We start from the raw sequence: 20,300 nt of genomic DNA on the forward strand, positions 1-20,300 counted from the left end.
TATTTTTTAATCCTAAGAAGAGAAAAAAATCTGTATTTGTGACAATGTGGATTAATCTATCTAGTGAGCTTTAATGGTAAGTGAAACAAATGAGACACAGAAATATAAATACTATGTGATTTCACTTGTATTTGAAGTCTAAGGAAACTTCACTTATAAAACAGAGAAATGATGATTGGCAGAAGCTGGGGATCTGGAGAGGTGGGATAAATGGAGAGATTTGGGTCAAAATTCATAAGATTACATTTGCAATGTGAGAAAGCCCTGGGGATCTAATGTACTACACAAAAACTATAGCTAATAATAATGTTTCATATACTTGAAATTTGCCACAAAAGTACATGTTAAGTGTTTTCCATTACATGAGTGTAAATGCACACCCATACACTCAGGCAAAGATGGCAATTATGAGATGATGAATATAATAATTGCAAGAATCACTTCAATATATATATATATATATATATATATATATATATATATATATATATATATTACCTGGTACACTTTAAATATATTCAATCTTACTTATCAATTTTCCTAAAAACTGAAAAACAATAAAATTATTGTAACAGCCAAAGTTAATTCAAAAATAGTCTCTAACATCTGCAACTTAGAAATATTAAAATTATACTTGAAAATCAATGTTAAAAGAAAAAAAATAAAAATGGATAAGGAATATTAATTATTATTTCAAAGAAAGTGAAATCCAAATGGCTGATGAGTATATGAAGGCATTCTTAACCCACACATCAATTAAAAAAATAAGATTCTTTTTAAACATATCAGATTTTCAAGCATCATACAACAGGACAATGCCAAGTATTGGTGAGAATGTAGAGAATCACGAACCTCCATGTACTGCTGTGGGAAATGTAACATGTGTTGGCCATTGGGCAAGACTTATTGAAATTAAATCCTCACTCATTCAACCAGGAATCAACTTTTAGATATTTACTATTGGCCAGGCATGGTGGCACAAACCTGTAGTCCCAGTAACTCAGGAGGTTGAATCAGATGATTTACAAATCCAAGGGAAGATTCTCCAAATTAGTGAGCCCTTGTCTTAAGATAAAAAAGAAAATAAAGGGTAGGAGAACGGAGCTCAGTGATAAAGCATCCTGAGTTCAAGCCTCAGTATTGTAAATATGTTCTATCAATTTGGGTAAATTACTGTATTAGTCAGCATAGGCTTGATTATGATGTGGTAACAACAACAAAAAACAGTATTTATAATGACAGCAAAAAATATAAAGGCTTAAGACAACAAATTTTATTTATTTTTTAGAACTGATTTATTTAGAACTGAGATGATTCAGGCAACATACAATTCATGAATTTAAATTAAACCAATCAGTGTTTTTGTATATTCAGGGAATTGTAAAACCATCACTCCTAATTCCAGAACATTTACATCACCCTAAGAAAGAAACCGGCTACTCATCAGAAACCATATTTTATTCTCTCCTCTCACTACCCCTGGGCTCTATCAGCGATTTGCATTATTGTGTTAACTTTAAGTTCCTTAATGACAAATTGCATTAAGTTTAAGTTTTAAGGTTCTTTCTTATATTATGAGTATGAGAACTTCATTGTCATGTTTAACAGTTATATTTCCTAGTCTGCAGCTTGTTTTCAAATTTATTTTATGGTGTTTATACACTTTTAATTTTAATAAAGTTCAAATTTTTGTTTATTTTATAGATAATGCTTCTGATATTTTATCAAAAAATGCATCCCCAAACTAAAGGTCACCTAGATTTTCTTCTATGTTTTCTTTTAGAGATTTTAAAATTTGCATTTGACATTTAGATATAAGATCCATGTGTGACCCATTGTGATCTATTTCTGTGAAAGATGTGAGATCTGTAAGTTTTTCCCTTTATTTAAATGTGAAACTCAATTATTCTAAAACAATTTACTGAAAGGAATATGTTTTTTTTCAGTTGAATGAAATGTGAGCCTTCGTCAAAGATCAATTGATCAATTGTATTTCTGTGAGTCTATTTTCAGGCAATAAATTCTGTGCCATTGATCTATTTATTTTTTCATCAGTACCATGCTGTCTTGATTATTTTTGCTTTGTAATAAGTTGGAAATAATGAATCATCTAAATTTATTGTCCTTCTGTATTGTGTTCACTTTCTTAGGGCTTTTGTCTTTCTATATAATTTTAAATATTTTTTTTTAATATTTATAAAATAGTTTGTTGAGATTTTGATTCTGAATGTGGCATATATGTAGATAGAGTTGGAATAAACTGGCTTTCTAATAATATTGAATCTTTTTATCCATGAATAATTAATATCTTTCCACTTTGCCTGTCTTTGATTTAATCAATTTTACAGTTTTCCATATATAGATACTGTATATAATTGTTAGATTTAGAGTTAAGTCTTTTTTAATGGCAGTGTTTAAATACATATGTGTGTACATATATATATAATTTTATGTATGTGTATTTATGTACATATATACAAATGCCTGTGTATATATGTAAACAAACAGTTATCCCTCCATATTCATGGATTCAGAAACTAAATTTATGTATATATTGAATGTGTACAGATATTTTTCTTATCATTATTCCCTAAACACTCCAGTATAACAACTATGTTCCTAGCATTTGCATTGTATTAAATATTGTAAGTAATCTGGATATAATTTAAAGAATATGGGGAGAATATTTTTATGGTTATATGTAAATGCTATGCCATCTGATATATGGAACTTGAGTGTTCAGAGACTTGTTTATCTGTGAAAGTTCTTAGAACCGATCCTCTGTGAATACTAAAAATTGACTTCATAAATATATTTATTTATTAAAAATTACAATGGTCTATTTCTGGCCTGTAGGAAAGCAGGCAATTTTTCTACATTAATCTTTCACCCTGAAGCTTTAATACACTTACTAATTAGGTCTAGGAGATTTTATTTATTTCTTTTTTGGTCCATTCTTTGGGATTTTTCTGGAGAGATAATTATGTATGTGAACTAGTTTAATTTCATTTGTTCCTTTAAATTTTCATATATGTATATAATTTTTCTTTTTACTTAATGCTCTACTTAGGTAGGAATTGCAGTCTAATGTTGAAAAGAACTAGTTAGAGAGGACACCCTTCTCTAGTTCCTAATTTTGGATGGAAATATTCAGTTTTTAACCATAAGGCATGATTTGAAGTATAGTGTTTGTCTTGCAGAAATTCTTTTTGAAGTTGAAGAATCTCACCTCTAGTCTCAGTTTGTTGAGAGTTTTTATTATGATTATTCTGTATTTGTCAATTAGACCAAGTTGATTATGCTGTCCAGATCAACATCTTTCCTAATTTTCTTTTGGGTTTACCAATGCTGGAAAAAAAAATGCATTGAATTCTTCGATTATGAGCATGGATATGATCTTTACTTCATTCATTTCTATCACTTTTTACCTATATGTACCTCGATTTGTTGTTAGGTACTTACATTTTAACATTACTTCTTCTTGAGAATTGACCTCTTTATCTTAAGAAATAACCTTTTATCTATAATAATTTTCCATGTATTAAAATCTACTTTGTCTGAAATTAATAGAACTATACCCCATTTTTCATTGGTTAACTTTAGTGTGGTATATCATTCTCTATTCTTTTACATATTTATTTTTTGTCATGGGTATTGTAGACAATATACAATTAAATAATGTTTTTATCCATTAAATGGATAATTTTTATCCATTTAATTAATTAGTGTAATTAGACTCTTAATGTTAAAATTGGTTATAGTTGTATTAGTTAATATCATGTTCGCAACAATTTCCTATTTGTTGTGATAATTTCCAATCTGTTGTGATTTCCTTGTTCCCTTTTGCTGCCTGCTTGATTCTTGTTATTCATTTTATTACTGTTTTCATACAAAAATTTAGTCTCTCACAGTTCTGGAGACTGGGGAGTCCAAAACCAAGGTACTGAAATCTTGAGTCTGGTAAGGGCACATTCTGTTCCAAGATGGCACCTTGACTACTGTATCCTCCAGAAAGGAGAAGAACAGTCACTCACATGGCAGGAAAGTAGAAGAGGAAGAATTTACCTCTTTAGCTCTTTTTAAACTGGCATTAGTCTATCCATGAAGGTGAAGTCTTTGTGACATAACACCTCCCAGAGCCATACCTTTCAAATCCATTTCATTGGAGAAGAAATTTTCAACACATAAGTATTATCCTTCTTCTTTCATGTTGTCTAATTTTCCATTAAGAATCCATATTAAACATTTCCATGTTAAACATAGTTATTTTAAAACTTTACTCTAATTCCAACATCCATGTCATATCTAAGTCTTGTTCTGATGTTCACTTTGACTTCTCAGACTGTTTTTTTTTTTAATGTCACAGATTTTTATTGTTGTTGTAGGTCAGACACAATGTATTGGGTAATAGTGGATGAGATAAATCAGGTTTACTGTAGGGTTTGATGCTAATCTCGCTATGAGTTGGACTGCATTTAATATTTGCATTATGGACAAATGCTTTCTATTCTTCTAGTGTCCTTTTCCTATCCCCTGTTGACCTGGGTTTCTCAGCGCTCCTTTTCAGAGACTGTCTGTGTCTTAATGTTCTTCAGTTGTCACCCAATGTGACTTCCACAATTTTATGATGAAGTCTCATTTAGTGGACATGTATTTCTGGATTGTGGCTTTCAAAATTGTTAATTAACTCCTGTGCCTCTGAGAGATAGGAAAACTTGCACGTTCTGAAGTGAAATAAATGCTCTTCCCTTAGGTGGAATAAAGGCTCTGCTAAAGCCTTTTACTTTGGACAATAACCTATATTGTGAAGAATCATTTCACAGTCTTAATTCTTCTTGCAAGAACCCAAAGTAGACCTTCCTCTTTCCCCACCAGAATCCGTTGGTGTTCCTGGAGATGAAGTTCATGAATAGGAGAAGGCAGAATTCAGTGAGCCTTTGGCCTCCAAAATTTTCTATTCTCGAACTAATCCATACTCAATTCCACAAATTAATAAAAAATTAGCTAAATATTCCCAATAGTTTATAATTTCAGGAGCTTCTGTTCCAGGTCAGAATTCTAAACATATTGCTCATTTTTCAAACATTAAGAAGTTGGTTTGCCCTGAAATTTCCATTCTCTTCTTCTTTTATTTGTCATTTTTTTGTTTCAGTTTGATTAGCTTTCTCTTGTTTAAAATGACAGATATCACAACTTTGGAACTGAAAAAAAGTAATATTTTTCATACTGAGAACATGTATCAAGTACATCCGTGTAGAAACCTGGGGCAAGTGGGGCACAGTGCATGGATGGGAGTGGAGAGAAGGCATGTAGAGGAATAAAGGAGACCAAAAGTATACACTATAATAAAACAAGAGTGGGGGACTTTCTTGACCAATAAGGAACATATGCCGTGAGTTGAGCAAAATGATTAGCTCGGCCTGTGCACCTGCTGACCCAAGCATGCATGGATCAAGTTGGCTACTAGGAATGGAATCCACAGATCTGTAATTAAAAATTGTATTCATAGAAATGCTTTGAAATTGACTTACTGGTTTCTGGTGGTCTGCTGCTGCTTCCTGACTGCTGGTCTTTGTGTCTTATCATCCCCACACACAGTGAATTCCACATTTTTTTTCCTTCTGAGTTTCCCCTGAAGAACTCTGTGTGTCCATCTCTCTTTCTCCAGTAGCCACTGGACTTGCTTCATTGCCTGCAGAAGGTTTTGCTGCTTGGATACTTATAAGGAGCAGCTGTTAGTCTAGATGGGAAGCCAATGATGCATTGCTTGGAGAAAGTCTGCTTAGGAAGGGAGAAAGTGGAAGACTGAAGGCATCAGAGACCTCAAATAGAGGATATGGAGGGATTCACCAGTGACAAAAGAGACACAAACTCAGGTCACCCTGTCTGATGCCTGTTCCTCTTAAGCCCCTGGGGCAAGAGTACTTGTGGGCTGCCCAGGTTGAGAAGCCCAGAGTCAGTGAGGATCCATGAGGAGGCAGTGAAGAGAGGTCAGTTTATCAGAACCATCCCTGGAAAGAAACTTGTCTTCAGAAAGAGATGAGCCACATTCACTGTCCTGACCCCCATTCGCCCTTCTTAAACCCACCCCTCTTCTCACATTGAGAATGACCTTTGGGTCCCAGAAGTGAAGTGAATGTAGGAGAAGTGAAAGCTGTTAAAGCAGTCCCTGTGAAACCAAAGTGTGAGAACCAGCTTACGTGGTGAAAACAGCAGTGGTCGGAGCTGGGCAGGCCTGTCTTTGGGCCCAAACCTTGGCCACCCTTGGCATAACCTTGGGCAGCTAATGGAATCTCTCTTGGCTTTTGTTTCTTCATTCTGTTGGGTTTGAGAGAGTTTGTTTTCACAATGAAAGATAAATCATAAAGAAAAGAAATCCCTAGGACATTAATTAGTTTACTGAAAACTCAGTATTGATCTGTGGCATGATGTCACTCTGACATCAGTTAGGTGGTGTTAGACAGCTTAAGGAGGTAGATATCTATTCTATTTTGTTCTGCCTTGGTTGGGTTGTCTAAAAATGCAAAAATTAAGCCTTAATCGTACCTATAGAGGGTACATCAGTGGAGGGAGATTGAGAAAGTAAAAGAAAAAAAGAAACCTCAGAGTCAGGGATATGCAATCAGGAGCAAAGGAGATAAGAGAATGTTAGATTTATTTTATTATAACAATGGCTAAAACCTATGTATAATTTAGTCAATTCTTGTTTTGTATCAGGTGGGGGTCTATGTATTGGACTATTTTATTTTTATTCTTTCAACTTTGTGAGGATCAATGTCTCTGTGTGTGAGCCTTTCTGTGTGTGTCATTGTACATGTACATATATATGAACCTGTACTGAAACTGATAAAATTGAGGTTTAAGTGATTATATGCCATTTTAATGCCACACTGTTAAAGAGCTGAGGTGCTTTGACTCAAATCCATGTCTATCTGACAAAAATTTTGTCTCCTAACTCATAACTGACACAGCTATAATAATAGTCCCCATGGCCTTAAATAGCATCCAGAGGTGTTTGTCTGCAACTACTAGCAAAGTTAGGACTTGTATGTGAAAGTCATCGAGAGATGGAGCCCACCCAATATGATTATGAATTTCTTTTTAAATTTCTTTCCCTCAGTTCTGGGATGGAGCCCAGGCCCTCACATGTGAGAGGCAAGTGCTGTACCACTGAGATAAGCCCCCAGCCCTGATTTTGGACTTTTAAACAAATGAAGCTGCAACACAATTGAATGGGCTGCCTCATGAGAGTTAATATCCCTCAGATCAATTGGAGGCATTGAAACAGAAGCAAAGCAAATATTTGCCTGGAATATATTATGGTCATTCATGCATGATACAGAGTAGACTGGATGGTCTCCAAGGTCATTACCACCCCTAAACATGTATGGGGTTTTGCCAAGTTTTAGTTTAATAATCACGTCCCTAGGACTTCACAAATGTGTATATTATTGCTGTTGATGATTAAGTGAAGTTGATTTCAAACTCAAATTCTCAGAGAAATATTATAAAAAAATAAGTAAAACAAACCTTGCCATTTATAGATCTCTTACATAATTTCCGGCACTAGGTACTTTGCATATGGTAAGCCTCATGACAACCTTTTGGGAAGCCTATTTTATAAGGAGTTTACAAATACAGAACCTGAGATACCCAGAGGTTCCATCATTTTGTCAAGTTCACACGGCCAGTAAATACCAGAAAAGGAGTTGGAATCCAGGGATATGTACCCCCAAACTCTTGTTCCTTGGTATCCTATTATACTACTTCCTTCTATGTGGTCACATTACTCCATTATTTATGAGAAATCTGAGGCTTAGATTGAAAGGAGTTTCTCCATGGACTAACAAATTTCTAGGTTCCCTGAGCTCTTACTGCACCTTAAAAAAAACTTCATTTACTACTCACAACAGTCCTTTGATGTGGTTGTTTTATAAATGCAGAACTGAGAAGCAAAGAGAATGAATGTGTTTCACTTGGTCACTCACACAATAACTGACAAGAACAGAATAATTTAGCAAACCTCATTTTTTTTACAGTGAAGTACTCTGAATTGGCACATTAAACTGACCAACTTCATAGATATCAGGCTAAATAGTCTGCTTGGGGACCTCAAAAATCAGAATACCTGAAGCTCAAATCTTCTTTAAAATCTGAGTTAATTCTATTTTATCCCACATCCACAAATGCTTACAGTTGAAAGTCAATACACTTCTGTGGCTCTGTTTATTATGGGTAGCACTTCAAATCTCATTTTCTCATTCATTCCTATTCCCCATAGAAATGTATTGTTTGCTATGTGCATTGCACAAGTTGCTAATTATAAAGCAGTTTTGCACAAATATCTCAGAGAAAATAAAACCTGTGCCTGGAGGTGAACAGGAGGAAAACAAGACTCACACCCAGAAAAGGTCCCTTCTCCACAACAGGGAAATAAATTGGTTGCAAAAGATGACTTTCCTCTGCTGAGTTCAGATTTGGCTCTTGAACTCAGCAAAAGAAAACGAAGGAATGAATTTAATACTTAAGCACACACTTTGAAAGGGAAGAAATCTGTCTTCAGTTTTTTTTTCATAGCATCAAAAGAATTCTTAGACACATCAACAATTCAAACTCCCCCGATTTGCATCAGTCTTCTGCATGTCTTATAAGTGAGGAGTTTTTCAGAAACCAAAATGGAATGCAGAAAGACTTTGGTGGTGCAATGAACTTTCTTTACAGTAGAGTCAGCTTCATCCTCATACATCAGGGATGGGGATACGGGTTTCCTACCACAATGTTGGAAGGACAACTGAGGGTCAGGAAGTATAGGTGATTTTCATATTTCTAGCTCAGTGCTTTGCAAAATGTGGATTTGCAATCTTGATGTTCTCCAAATGTTTGTATATTTTATATTTGTGATGATTTAAAGAGTTCCCCATATTGAAAACAAACCTTTAAAACCTACCTTCTTTTTTTAGATCTGATACACTAGGCAAGTGACCTTTACATGGTCAATTTAGTGCCACCTTTTCATATTCCTTGTTTAGTGACTTTGTTGTTTAAAATGACTCCCAAGAATAGTACTGAAGGGATGACTACAGTTTCTAAGTGCTCAGATGCTCTGATATGCCTAACAGAGAAAAACCATGTGTTAGATAAGCTTTACTGAAGCGGCAGATATGGTGCTGTTGGCTGAGTCCAGTGTTAGTGAATCACCATATGCATTACATGAGATCTTTATGAACACAAATGCACATCAAAGAAGATAATATAGTGATTAGATGATGACACTGTGTGACCAGATTCACAGGAAACTAAAACTATATTTCCCCCCAGTGTAATGGGTCAGTATTCCCTAATTCTGAATTTGAGGAAACTTTCTCAATCATTGGTAAATCAAAATGAGATCTTTGAATGAGAATTAACTGTACTTTTAATTTAGGCAGATAATTTCAAACTTACATTTATGATATAAAGTATTCAGCAAATTACATTTATTAGCTTGAAAAAGAAAATTTCTTCAAATGAGAACATTAAATTTAAAACAAATGTGTGCTCATATAGCTGAAATTTGAAAGCAATAAGGGAAAGTTTGAAACATGTGGGTCACTTTTCTAGCAAAAGATTTTTGGCTAATCTTGCCAAAATATTTCATCAATCATTAATCTAAAGTGTTTTAATCTTAAAAAAAATCCTACCTTCTTATATCTGTGCTTCTGAGTAAACAAACGGAAGAGCCCTTTGAAGCTTATAAAGAGCCTTGCCCAATACCAATGATGAATCACCACAATCATTGTTATGGCCTCTTGCTGAGAAACTGTGAGGATTACTAGTTATTCTGAGCCCTGCTGTTACTGCAGTTCCATCTATCAGAAGAAGAAGAAGAAAAAAAAAAGTACATTTGATATGCACCTCCCACCCTCATTACCTACTAATAATGAAGAAATAATGACCTTTTTTTCCCATGTTGGTGAATATTTTCCCTGTCAACTCTGATATGCTTATAATGTGTGCAGATAGATTATTTATGACCAGGGAAATTAAATATTATTTCATTTCTCCTAATACAATCTGTGGCGTCTCCCAGCTCCCAATTCCTTCCCATTAAGATTATTGTCTTTTCTGCTCCAATTGGCCGTGTGCTATTGGGTCGTAACAGCACTGGCAGAATGCTTGGAGCATAATGGAGGTGGGAGAAATGGTGTCATTTGCAAGGCTGCCTTCCCCATCTCATCTAAATGAAGACATTTGGTCTCTCCGAGTCAAAACCCATTTTTATGAGTCTGGATGCATTTGGACTAATGCAGGAGGACAGCCACAGTGATAACGGGTTTCCTGAACTGGGTCTTCTTGCTCAGAATGAGAGAATTTAGAATTGGTAGGGTAACTTAAGTCCATCTATTTCCAGTCTCTTGATTTGTTGGTGGGGAAACTGAGGAGTAGAGAAGATGGTTTGTTTAATGAGACAGCTAGTCTAGAAAGTGAGCAGTTTTGTCTCTGTGGAGCCCTGTTGCGTGTTTTCATGCATTTCCTGACCATTCTGGTTTACTCAGGTCATTTTCAGGGGCCCAGGACCTTTGCTAAGTATTCAAAGGTATAAAAAACATGCCACACTCCTCTGCCTTCGCAGATTGTATGCCTTGCACCAGTCCAGGCTGTCGTGCTCTTCAAGGGGTGGGCTGGGTTTGAATTGGACCTGCACTGCATGCCAGCTTCTCCTCTCCAATCAATCCTTCCTTCCTTCCTTCCTTTCTTCCTTCCTTCCTCCCTTCCTCCCTTCCTCCCTTCCTCCCTTCCTCCCCATAGGCACTGGTTCTCAGTATGGAACCATTGCATGTCACACAAAACCTCCATATATGCCTCATGAAAACTCAACACTTGCCAAAGAGAAATCAGTAGTGAGATGAGTTTCTCTGTGTCCTATTATAATGTTTATCTTGCACCTCCTCTGTGCCAAAACTGATAACATTCCAATATGTAAAATATGGCTCCTATCGATGTAGAGCTCCCAGCATAGTAAGTAATGGAGAATTAGAAACAGTTAGCTGGAACTACCACTTAATCCAGACCTTGATCCCTAGACTACTGCAGTGTGGCCCTTTCCTGGCCTACTTTCTGTCTTGTTCCCATTTGCGCACCCCAAGGGAGACTGAATTTTGATCATGTCAGTTTTCACATTAAATCCTTTGAAGCACCACTGCAGTTCACATGAAGCCCCCATCTCTTAGCCCCTACCCAATTCCTCAGTATCATTTATTTCAAATTGATTAAGCCTGAGTGACACCAGCAGGCTTCCCATTTCAAAGCCCATGTGCTGTTCCTAATCTCGGTATTGCTGACTCCTCCAGCCAGCCCAGCACATGCTCAGTCTGCTGTTTAGAGTGGCCCAAACACTTGCACACTTGGTGACTCATTTCCTATTTGTCATTTCCTCCAGTTTTGTAGAGTATAGTCTGCAGATCCTATGGGGTGCTGTTCACATTGCCAGTCTTCTTGATAATAGTTGATGCCAGTCACCCAAAACAAACTGTAAGCAGGGGATGGCTTGATATGATGTGCAGAAAAGTCCCAAGCAGGCACAGTGAAGCCAATGGCTTGCTCTGCAGCCACTTGTTTTCAGGACTGGAACCTGTTTATTCCTTTTGTAGTCTATATTGTCTTTCTAATTACACATTGATTGGCTTGTTTATTTTATTGATTATTTTCTTCATTAGATTGTATGTTTGACAGAGTTAGGCATATATTTATAAACATATGTATCACATAGGTACTGTGCTATTCCTTGAACCATGTCTGATACAAACAAAATAAATAAATAAATGCTCAGTATAGATTGCTGAGTGAATCAGAGAAGGTGAATTGGTATCATTTGAGTTGAGCTGTGCAATAAACATAGGGTTCAAATAGTCCTCTGTAAAAGAGAGGCATGTGATGGGGGAGGAATACAACTCTTTACCAAAGAAGTGGAACAAAAAGCACTTATCTTAAAGTACCATGTTCACACATGTAAAGTTCTAGAACAACACCTGGTATAATAATCCTCAAAAACATTTCTATTAGCATTACCATCAGCCTTTTACTATGCTTAATGCACAACAGAAACACCATCTCATGCATTGATTAGAAAATACACTATTATAAAAAATATAAAAAGAAAACATCAAAGTTTGTAATTAGCTTGTATGGCTTGGGGAATTCCCAGGAGGGATTTGGATTTTATAACTTTTGAAGTTCCTTCCCGCCAGGCAATTTACCTTGAGACAGTGAAGAAATAGACTTCACAAAATAAATAAATAAATAAGCAAGCTTATCACATGGCCTAGGAGAACAACATTTAAAAATGGAAGCAATATTTTTTCTTTGTTTTGGAATGTTCTCCTCATCATTGCCATAATCTGGTGAACAAATGTCCTGGGAGGTCAATGAAGATTGACAAAGCTATGTCACTACCCTAATGACTCTTTTAAAATCACATATGAAAGAGAAAGAATGCTCCACAGCAAATTTTTTCTTAGATCTCTAAAGCTAGAAAGTCATTATCTGTTTTCAAAATAATTTCAAAGCATCTTCTGCCAAAAATTTCAAATTCTCAGTGAGGACTCAAAATTGAAGTCATTTGCTACCTTCTTCCAGGGAGGAGAACACCTTTCAATGGGCCTCATGTTTTTTTTTTTCTTCTCTCTCGGTTTTATTAAATCAGTGGGTTTTATTTATTTGTTGTTGTTAGAAAAAAAATATTAAAAATGTTCTATTAACACATTTTACTTTTAAAAACAGTTTCTGCTTTATACACATACAAAAATGCAATTGGTAAATCTTTGGGGATTAGTAAAAAATGTGGGTAGCAGAGCTAAATATATTGATTAATTAATTAAAAATCTATTAAATCCTTCACTGTTTAATCAGATTGTGTTTAGCTATTTATTTTCTAGTGACTAGACTATGTATCATTTTAAATGATTAAAACATGAGAACTTTACTTCTCCATTAAAGATTTTTGGCAAGAAATCATTTTACCTGGAAGGACATTATTGCCCATAGCCACTCTGGTTCCGCTAGGTGATAAGTACCAATTAGGATGCTATTCTAGTTATAACCCAAATTATTCTTCTCTTCTTCCATAGGCCACACAAAGTGAGCCTAATTTACATAGCAAATGAGTCAGAGAAGCTGATGTAAAGGCAGCCTTTTTTTTATTTCAAAACCCTACTAGGTTGATTAAACATTATGCCTCTTTTGACAGATTTAGGCGTGCACGCACGTGCACACACACACACACACACACACACACACAAACACAAACAAAACTAAACAAGCAAACAACAACAAAAAAACACACATTCCCCCCCCACACACACACAGGATACATATTCCCTGAACTCCAGATATTGCACTAAGCCCTATGTAGTTCAACTTGTGCCCAATGACATACATGTTTTTTTTCTCCTTTTTTGGAAGGTGGGGTGGGGGCAGGATTGAACTCAGAGGCATTTGACCACTGAGCCACATCCCCAGGCCTATTTTGTATTTCATTTAGAGACAAGGTCTCACTGGGTTGCTTAGTACCTTGCTGTTGCTGAGGCTGGCTTGAACTCATGATCCTCCTGCCTCAGCTTCCTGAGCTGCTAGGATTACAGGCATGCGCCATCACACCTGGCAACGTGCATGTTTTTTAACATGGTAAAACGGCATCTGCTTACTCCTACTCTTCAAGCCTTATCATTACAAGCTCATCAAGGTGTTAACATTAGCAGTATAAACTGTAGTTCTTGCTATAGGGGATTGAGTAGTTACTGTGTTCCATCATATACCTTTCTGAAAACCTTAAACATATTATCTAATTTGAACTTGCTGTAAATTCTATGAGATAGGTAATAAAATAATTCCCACTTTAAAGATGAAATAATTGAAGCATCAGGACACTGGGTCAGCACCAGGACAATAAGTTGCCTTCATTCATTCTACAATTACATGCTGGAGCTGAGATATGAGTCCAACAGCCAGCCTCCAGAGGCGAGAAGAGCCAATACACCCGGTCCCCCTGATATTCTACACACTTAACACGACTGCTTTTCTGATTTACCTAAGGTAAGGGAGCAAATAAGAACAGAGGCCACTAGCAACAAATAAATGTCTTGTTTTACATAATAGAAACTCACAATATTAATTCTATTGGAGTTTTAAACTTATCTAACATCAAATATTTGGTTCTCACTCATATTAGTCTTGTGCCTGGAAAAAGAGAAAACATTTCTAATTTTTGTTTTTAAAGTTTTTGCTTTTGTTCTTTATTTCTTGTCATAGAAAGGTCGAGATTTCAGTCCATGTTCTGAATGAAGGACTTAGGGATTTGTGATCTTCCTTATTTAACTTCATAGTTTTAAGGTGATATTAGGAGTAGACACCCCACCCTACTGCTCCTGTCCTTCATACTATTTTATGGTTGTGACAATGCAGCTCCTAAAGCCTTGATTTGAATGGCTACCTCACTCCAGGGAAACACAGTTGATACTTTCATTAGCTCTTCCAATGTTGCGTGCATGGGCAGCCACATTCCCTTCCTTGAATTCTAAAAGAATTACGATTGCCTTCATTCCCAACTAGGTAGGAAATCTATCAAAAATTCCTCCTTCCTTCTTAAGAACGATTACCTGTAACTCCCTCCTTGGCATCCATCTCTGAGTCAGTCATGGCTCTGGGGTCAGGCAATAGAACAAGAATGGATATTTTTGGTAAAAAAAAAAAAAGCAAGTTCTTAAAAATATATTGAGTAGCTTACAAAAATCAACAAGATCCTGATCAATCAGATCTCAAAAAATACCCAGGAACTAAAAGAAGCTCGGCAGCAGTAAGGCAGCAGGGAGATCTCCTTTGGGCTGTAGGAGGCAAAACTCCACCGGCAAGGGAGCTCTGCTGCCTTTTGCAACATGACCCTCCCCACCTCAGGAATATTGGTGCTGCAGCCAGCATGAGGGTCTCCTTCCACCCTCCCTGAATCACTGTGTCTCATCAGTCCTTCAGGGGTCAGAATCAGGGGTGTGATCTGTATATCCATCTACCCAAGGCCAGGCGTCTGTCCCTACCCTTTATCCCCCAACAAAACTTACCTGGCACATGAGCTTCCATTTTTGTTGTGGTTGTTATTGTTATAAACAACAAGGTTTATATGTTATAAACAACAAGGTTTAAGTATGGGCAGGTTAAATAAACACCAAATTTCAGTGGCAGAAAGTAAGTAAAATCTGTTTCAAGATGTAATCAAATTCTCATAAGAGATTAAGTGGGTGAAGATAATAAGGCAGCCGTCTCATGAAATGTCACACCCTGAGCTCTCACAATTCATTACAAACCAGAATTGTATACAAAACAGAGTTTGTACTCATTGACTCAAAAGTTTATTTATTTTTTAATTAAGCATCTCATATATATATATATATATATATATATATATATATATATCTGTTTTAAGCAGTATAGATTCAATCTCTCTCTCCTCCATATATATATATATATATATATATATATATATATATATATATGCACATTCATATATATATATGAATGTTTATATATATATGAAACTATTTTTTCCTTCTACTTTGTAGGAGGGAAATTTATACTTTTCCATTTGCATTATTTATGTCATCTTGTATATTTAAATGCTAATTGAAAGTTTGGAGCAAGAAACACATGCAAAACAAAAGTTAGAAGAAAAGGGGGTCAAGAGTAGATATTTGGGTCTTAGATCTGCTTCTAGATCACTGTGGATCTCTTGGTAGATCAGCAAAGTTCAGCTCTAATCTCCTGACACATGAAACAGGTAACAACTAAATTGCCTCATTAAGATGGGACTGTTCAACTGGTTTGGACTTCACTTGATTCTTCATAATAAACAAAGAAGCATGTTTTTCAGAGCATTCACTAACAGATATTGATTGACAAAATATTGTGCTATTACATGTAATTCGTAACAAGCTATGTGAAATCCTTTTTATACCATACAAGCTTCAACTCCTGTTCATTTGGTTTTATTTCTCTGCTAAAATTTCTTTTTGAATTTTAAATTCAAGTTTTAAAGTCATTCTGACCATTCATGCACACACTTTTTTTAAGTGGGAAAAGGTCAAACGAAGTACTCTGTTGTACTTGGGGCATTACTGATAAGTTGAAATGACCCTCTCCTATTTTATTATCCATATTAGAGGCAGTGAATAGTGACCTAATTATTAATAATTAGTTTTAAGGCCTAATTTTAATTTTATTTTTTAGGAAAGAACACAAATCCCTCATTCTTTATACCCAAATAAATGAAAGAAGAAAATTATCTTTTTTTTAGGAGCAAAATCTGGAAATGTTTCTGATTTCTCTCAACCCCACTTCTCTTTCATAATCAGGAGAGAAGGAAAGTATCCAACAACTGGAAGGATTGGAGAAAAATATTAGGATGATCATCTTAGTCCCTGGAGCTGTCTTACAGAGAGAATCTTCTTCCATTGAAGTCCAAACTTTGTAGGAGATTTGGTGGTGGATTAAACCCTCAATCTCCACAGAGCTTGTACACATTTAACAAGATGAGTTCTCAGAAAATTACAGCTGTGTTAGAAGATGGTGTTACTTATTCTAATAACACTTTCTCTCTTGTAACATTGATATTTTGATGTCTGACAGAGAGCGCAGTTACGGAAATCAGAACTCAGGTGGTTTTTTTGTTGGATTCCTGAACATTTCAACCTGTTCTATCTGTGACAGCAACTTTTTTGAAAGAGTTCTTCTCTGTTCTCTATTAGCATCCTACCAGCAAGTAACCAAAATTGTCAGAAAAACAGCTTCCTCTCCTGAACATGGCAAGAATTTAATGTTCTTTTTTCTTTCATTCCTTTTAAATGCATGTAATTTATTTTTTTAAGAACAGGACACCCAAATCTTCCTGTCTTCTTCTTCAGTGATATATTTTCTTCGTCTCATCACAATTCTTCTCCTCAACAACAAGAAACTCATTTTTTTTAAAAAATTTATGGTCAAGTATCAGGGGGCTCTTTCAGGAGAAATATAAGAGGAGACTTAACAGAACTCTCTCAGAACCCTATGTTTGGAGGTTTGGAGAAATAAATTAGACCAAAAATATCATAAATGGTATGGATAGACATTGCCAAGAAAATTTCCTTTTTGTTATTTGGATTGAGAAGTCAAATGATACCTTAAAATGATACTTTGTGGACCCAATATTGGCCCCTCAACCCTATTTACCCAATAGAGTACAGATTGAACACAATATTCGTTTGCTTTGGCATAGTAGTTGTAATATCACTGCACATGCTATGCTTGAAAAGCGAGAGAGAAATTGGTTTTTAGTAATGTTTCTTAAGAAGATTGATGGATTATCTTTACATGAGCAGACTAGTCTTTTAATCCCAAGTTGTTCTTGCTCAGAGCCAAACCACATCAAATTAACTCATTTGTTCATTCATTCATTCTTTTATCATACATCAGTCAACCAATTTAAAAACATTTATTGACAGTGGACTTGGTTTCAGTCATTTTTATACATATCAGGCATATACAATTCAACAAAAAATAAGAATCTTAAATTCTCGTGAGAAAGACTAGCAGTAAAAAATAAGTAAATGACAGTATTTTAAAGGGAATAAGTTCTAGAGAATGAAATAAAACAAGAAAGATTATGTGTCAGAAAAGAGGGTTTAAACTGTTTAATACTATTATTTTTGACAGATACATACTAATTGTACATTTTATGTACATTTTATGTGATGTTTTGATTTATTTGTACACCAGGTAATAATTCAGGGTCATTAGCATAACCTTCAGGTTAAATGCATGATTTCTGATGATGACCACATTCAAAATTCTCTCTTCTTATTTAGAGATATTTATTTATTTTAAATTATTTATGCTACTGTACGCCAAAAATCTGAATTTATTCTTCTTATCAAACGGTAACATTGGACCCATTGGCCAAACTTCCCATAAATCTTTAGAAAGAGTGGTCATACAGGAAGGGCACAATGAGAGCGTCTGAAGGAAGACTTGAGAGGAGGAGAGGAGAGCCCTGCATACCGGCAGGAGAGAGCAGTCCCAGAGGAGGGGACAGGGCTAAAGGCTCCGGGGTTTAGTCCTTTGGGGTTTTTGTTTTGTTGTTGTTCTTTTTAGTTATACATGACAGCAGAACGTATTTTGACATGTCATACATACATGGAGTATAACTTCCTGTTCTTGTGGTTGTACGTGACGTGGGATTACACTGTTCATGTATTTACATATGAATATAGGAGGATTATGTCTGATCCATTCTACCTTCTTTCCTATTCCCATATTCCCATCTTCCCCCATTTTCCCCCTATCCAATTCTGTGACCTATACTCGCTCCCCCCTCCTTTATTGTGTGTCAGCATCTGCATATCAGAGAGAAGATTTGGCCTTTGGTTTGGGGGGGGATTGTCTTATTTCACTTAGCATAATAGTCTCCAGTTCCACCTATTTATCAGAAAATGCCATAATTTCATTCTTTTTTATGACCGAGTAATATTCCTTTGTGTATATGTACCACATTTTCTTTATCCATTCATCTGTTGAAGTGCACCTAGGTTGATTTCATAGCTTTGCTCTTGTGAATTGAGTTGCTATAAATAGTAATGTGACTGCATCACTATAGTATGATGGATATAGGGTGGTTCTATTCCAAGTTTTCTGACGCTTTAGTCTTGAATAGTCAGAGGAAGATATGATTGAAGTTGAGTTGAAAGAAGATGAGTAAGAATCAGTCTGTCCATGAGTTAGTTAATTGAAGGCCAGATTGCCTGGAACATCAGGGTCACTATGTTTGTAATTGCAAAGACTGAGGTGGAGAGGCACTGTAGTATTCAGCACTTTAACTCTGGAATAGCCTGCAAGAAGAGGTTCAATCAAGGATAGAAGTATAGAGATTAATTAAGATGACACTTCCACAATGCAAATATGGTGACCCAGACAGGTCAGTGCCACTAGATGTAACAAACCACAACCTGGATATATTTTGAGGATTAAGGAAACAAGGTTTGCTGGAAAGAGTGAAATGGGAACATGCTTCTGCTGCCACGTTAGCATTTTATATTACACGTGATCTATTAGAGAGAGCAAATATAAAGGTGGCAATAGAAAGCTTGATTTCAGGAGAAAGGACAAGGATGTTGATACACATTTGAGAAGGACCAGCCTCCAGGTGGGGTCTAAAACCAGAACACTGGAGGTGATCGTCCAAGGAGTGAGTTTAGGTGGGGCAGAGGAGAGATCCATGGATACTGCTGAGGAGAGGAAGGGAATAGGAAGATCAGGAAGAACTTACCAAAGAAACAGCCAGAGCCTGTGTTGGAAAGAATAGCCAGATGTGGATGTTCACCTGGAATTAAGGTCAATACGCAAGTGGGAGACATAAATCTTCTCATAGGGTGCTCATAGGTCAACTGAGCTCAGTACTGAGACCAGTTACTGCATGTAACAATGTGCAAGTGGCTGGGGGTTTGACAAGAAAAGTTTTGTTGGAGTGTGTTGGTGCAAGACTTATTAGGGCGGGCAACAACAGAACAGTGGTAGGTAAACTAGAGACCTTGGCTACAGAGCTCTCCCTGGCCTCTTTCAATTAATAGCCTCATGTCCTCACGGTAGACATCCCTACAACTCTCCAGCAATGCTGAGGAAATGCTCCTTTAAGGCACACTAAAGGCCCATCCCTCCCCCTTTTTTTGAAGTTAGGTGTGATGATTGTTGTGCTCTGGCAAATGAATGGGAGCAGCAGGAGTGACAAGTATCAATTCCAAGCAGAAGAACTAGAATTTGGAATGCAAGTGTGCATCTCTTTCTTTTTTTCTGCTGCTGTTAACAATGTTCTATCTCATGGGAGCTTTATCATCCATGGCCCAATATGAAACAGAAATCATCTGCAAAGTTTTTTTAAAAAATTAAGTTGGTTATTTCAAGCCACTGAACGTTGGGAGTCATTGGTTACTGCATCCTGATCCAGCCTAATCTGACTGCCACACAGCAATGTTCTCCCGCTGTTGAACCCCCTGCAGTTGCTCTCTGGACACCAACCAACTGGACCTGCCTATTTAGCACTTATTGGGAGTCAGTAAGCTCTTAAAGGGATGGACATCCTCTCTTTCCTGCATCAGCACCAACAAATGCAGAATAGTAATAATTAGCCTCTTTTTTTCTAGACATGAAGACTTCTCTTTCTCACCATAAAGGTGGTAGAAATGAGAATAAAGCCAGTGTCAATAAAGCTCTAGTGTCACATATCAAGGTAAGGAGAGGGACTGTGGACT

Source organism: Ictidomys tridecemlineatus, unplaced genomic scaffold (genome assembly GCF_052094955.1).
Source record: "Ictidomys tridecemlineatus isolate mIctTri1 unplaced genomic scaffold, mIctTri1.hap1 Scaffold_85, whole genome shotgun sequence".
Lineage (NCBI taxonomy): Eukaryota > Metazoa > Chordata > Mammalia > Rodentia > Sciuridae > Ictidomys > Ictidomys tridecemlineatus.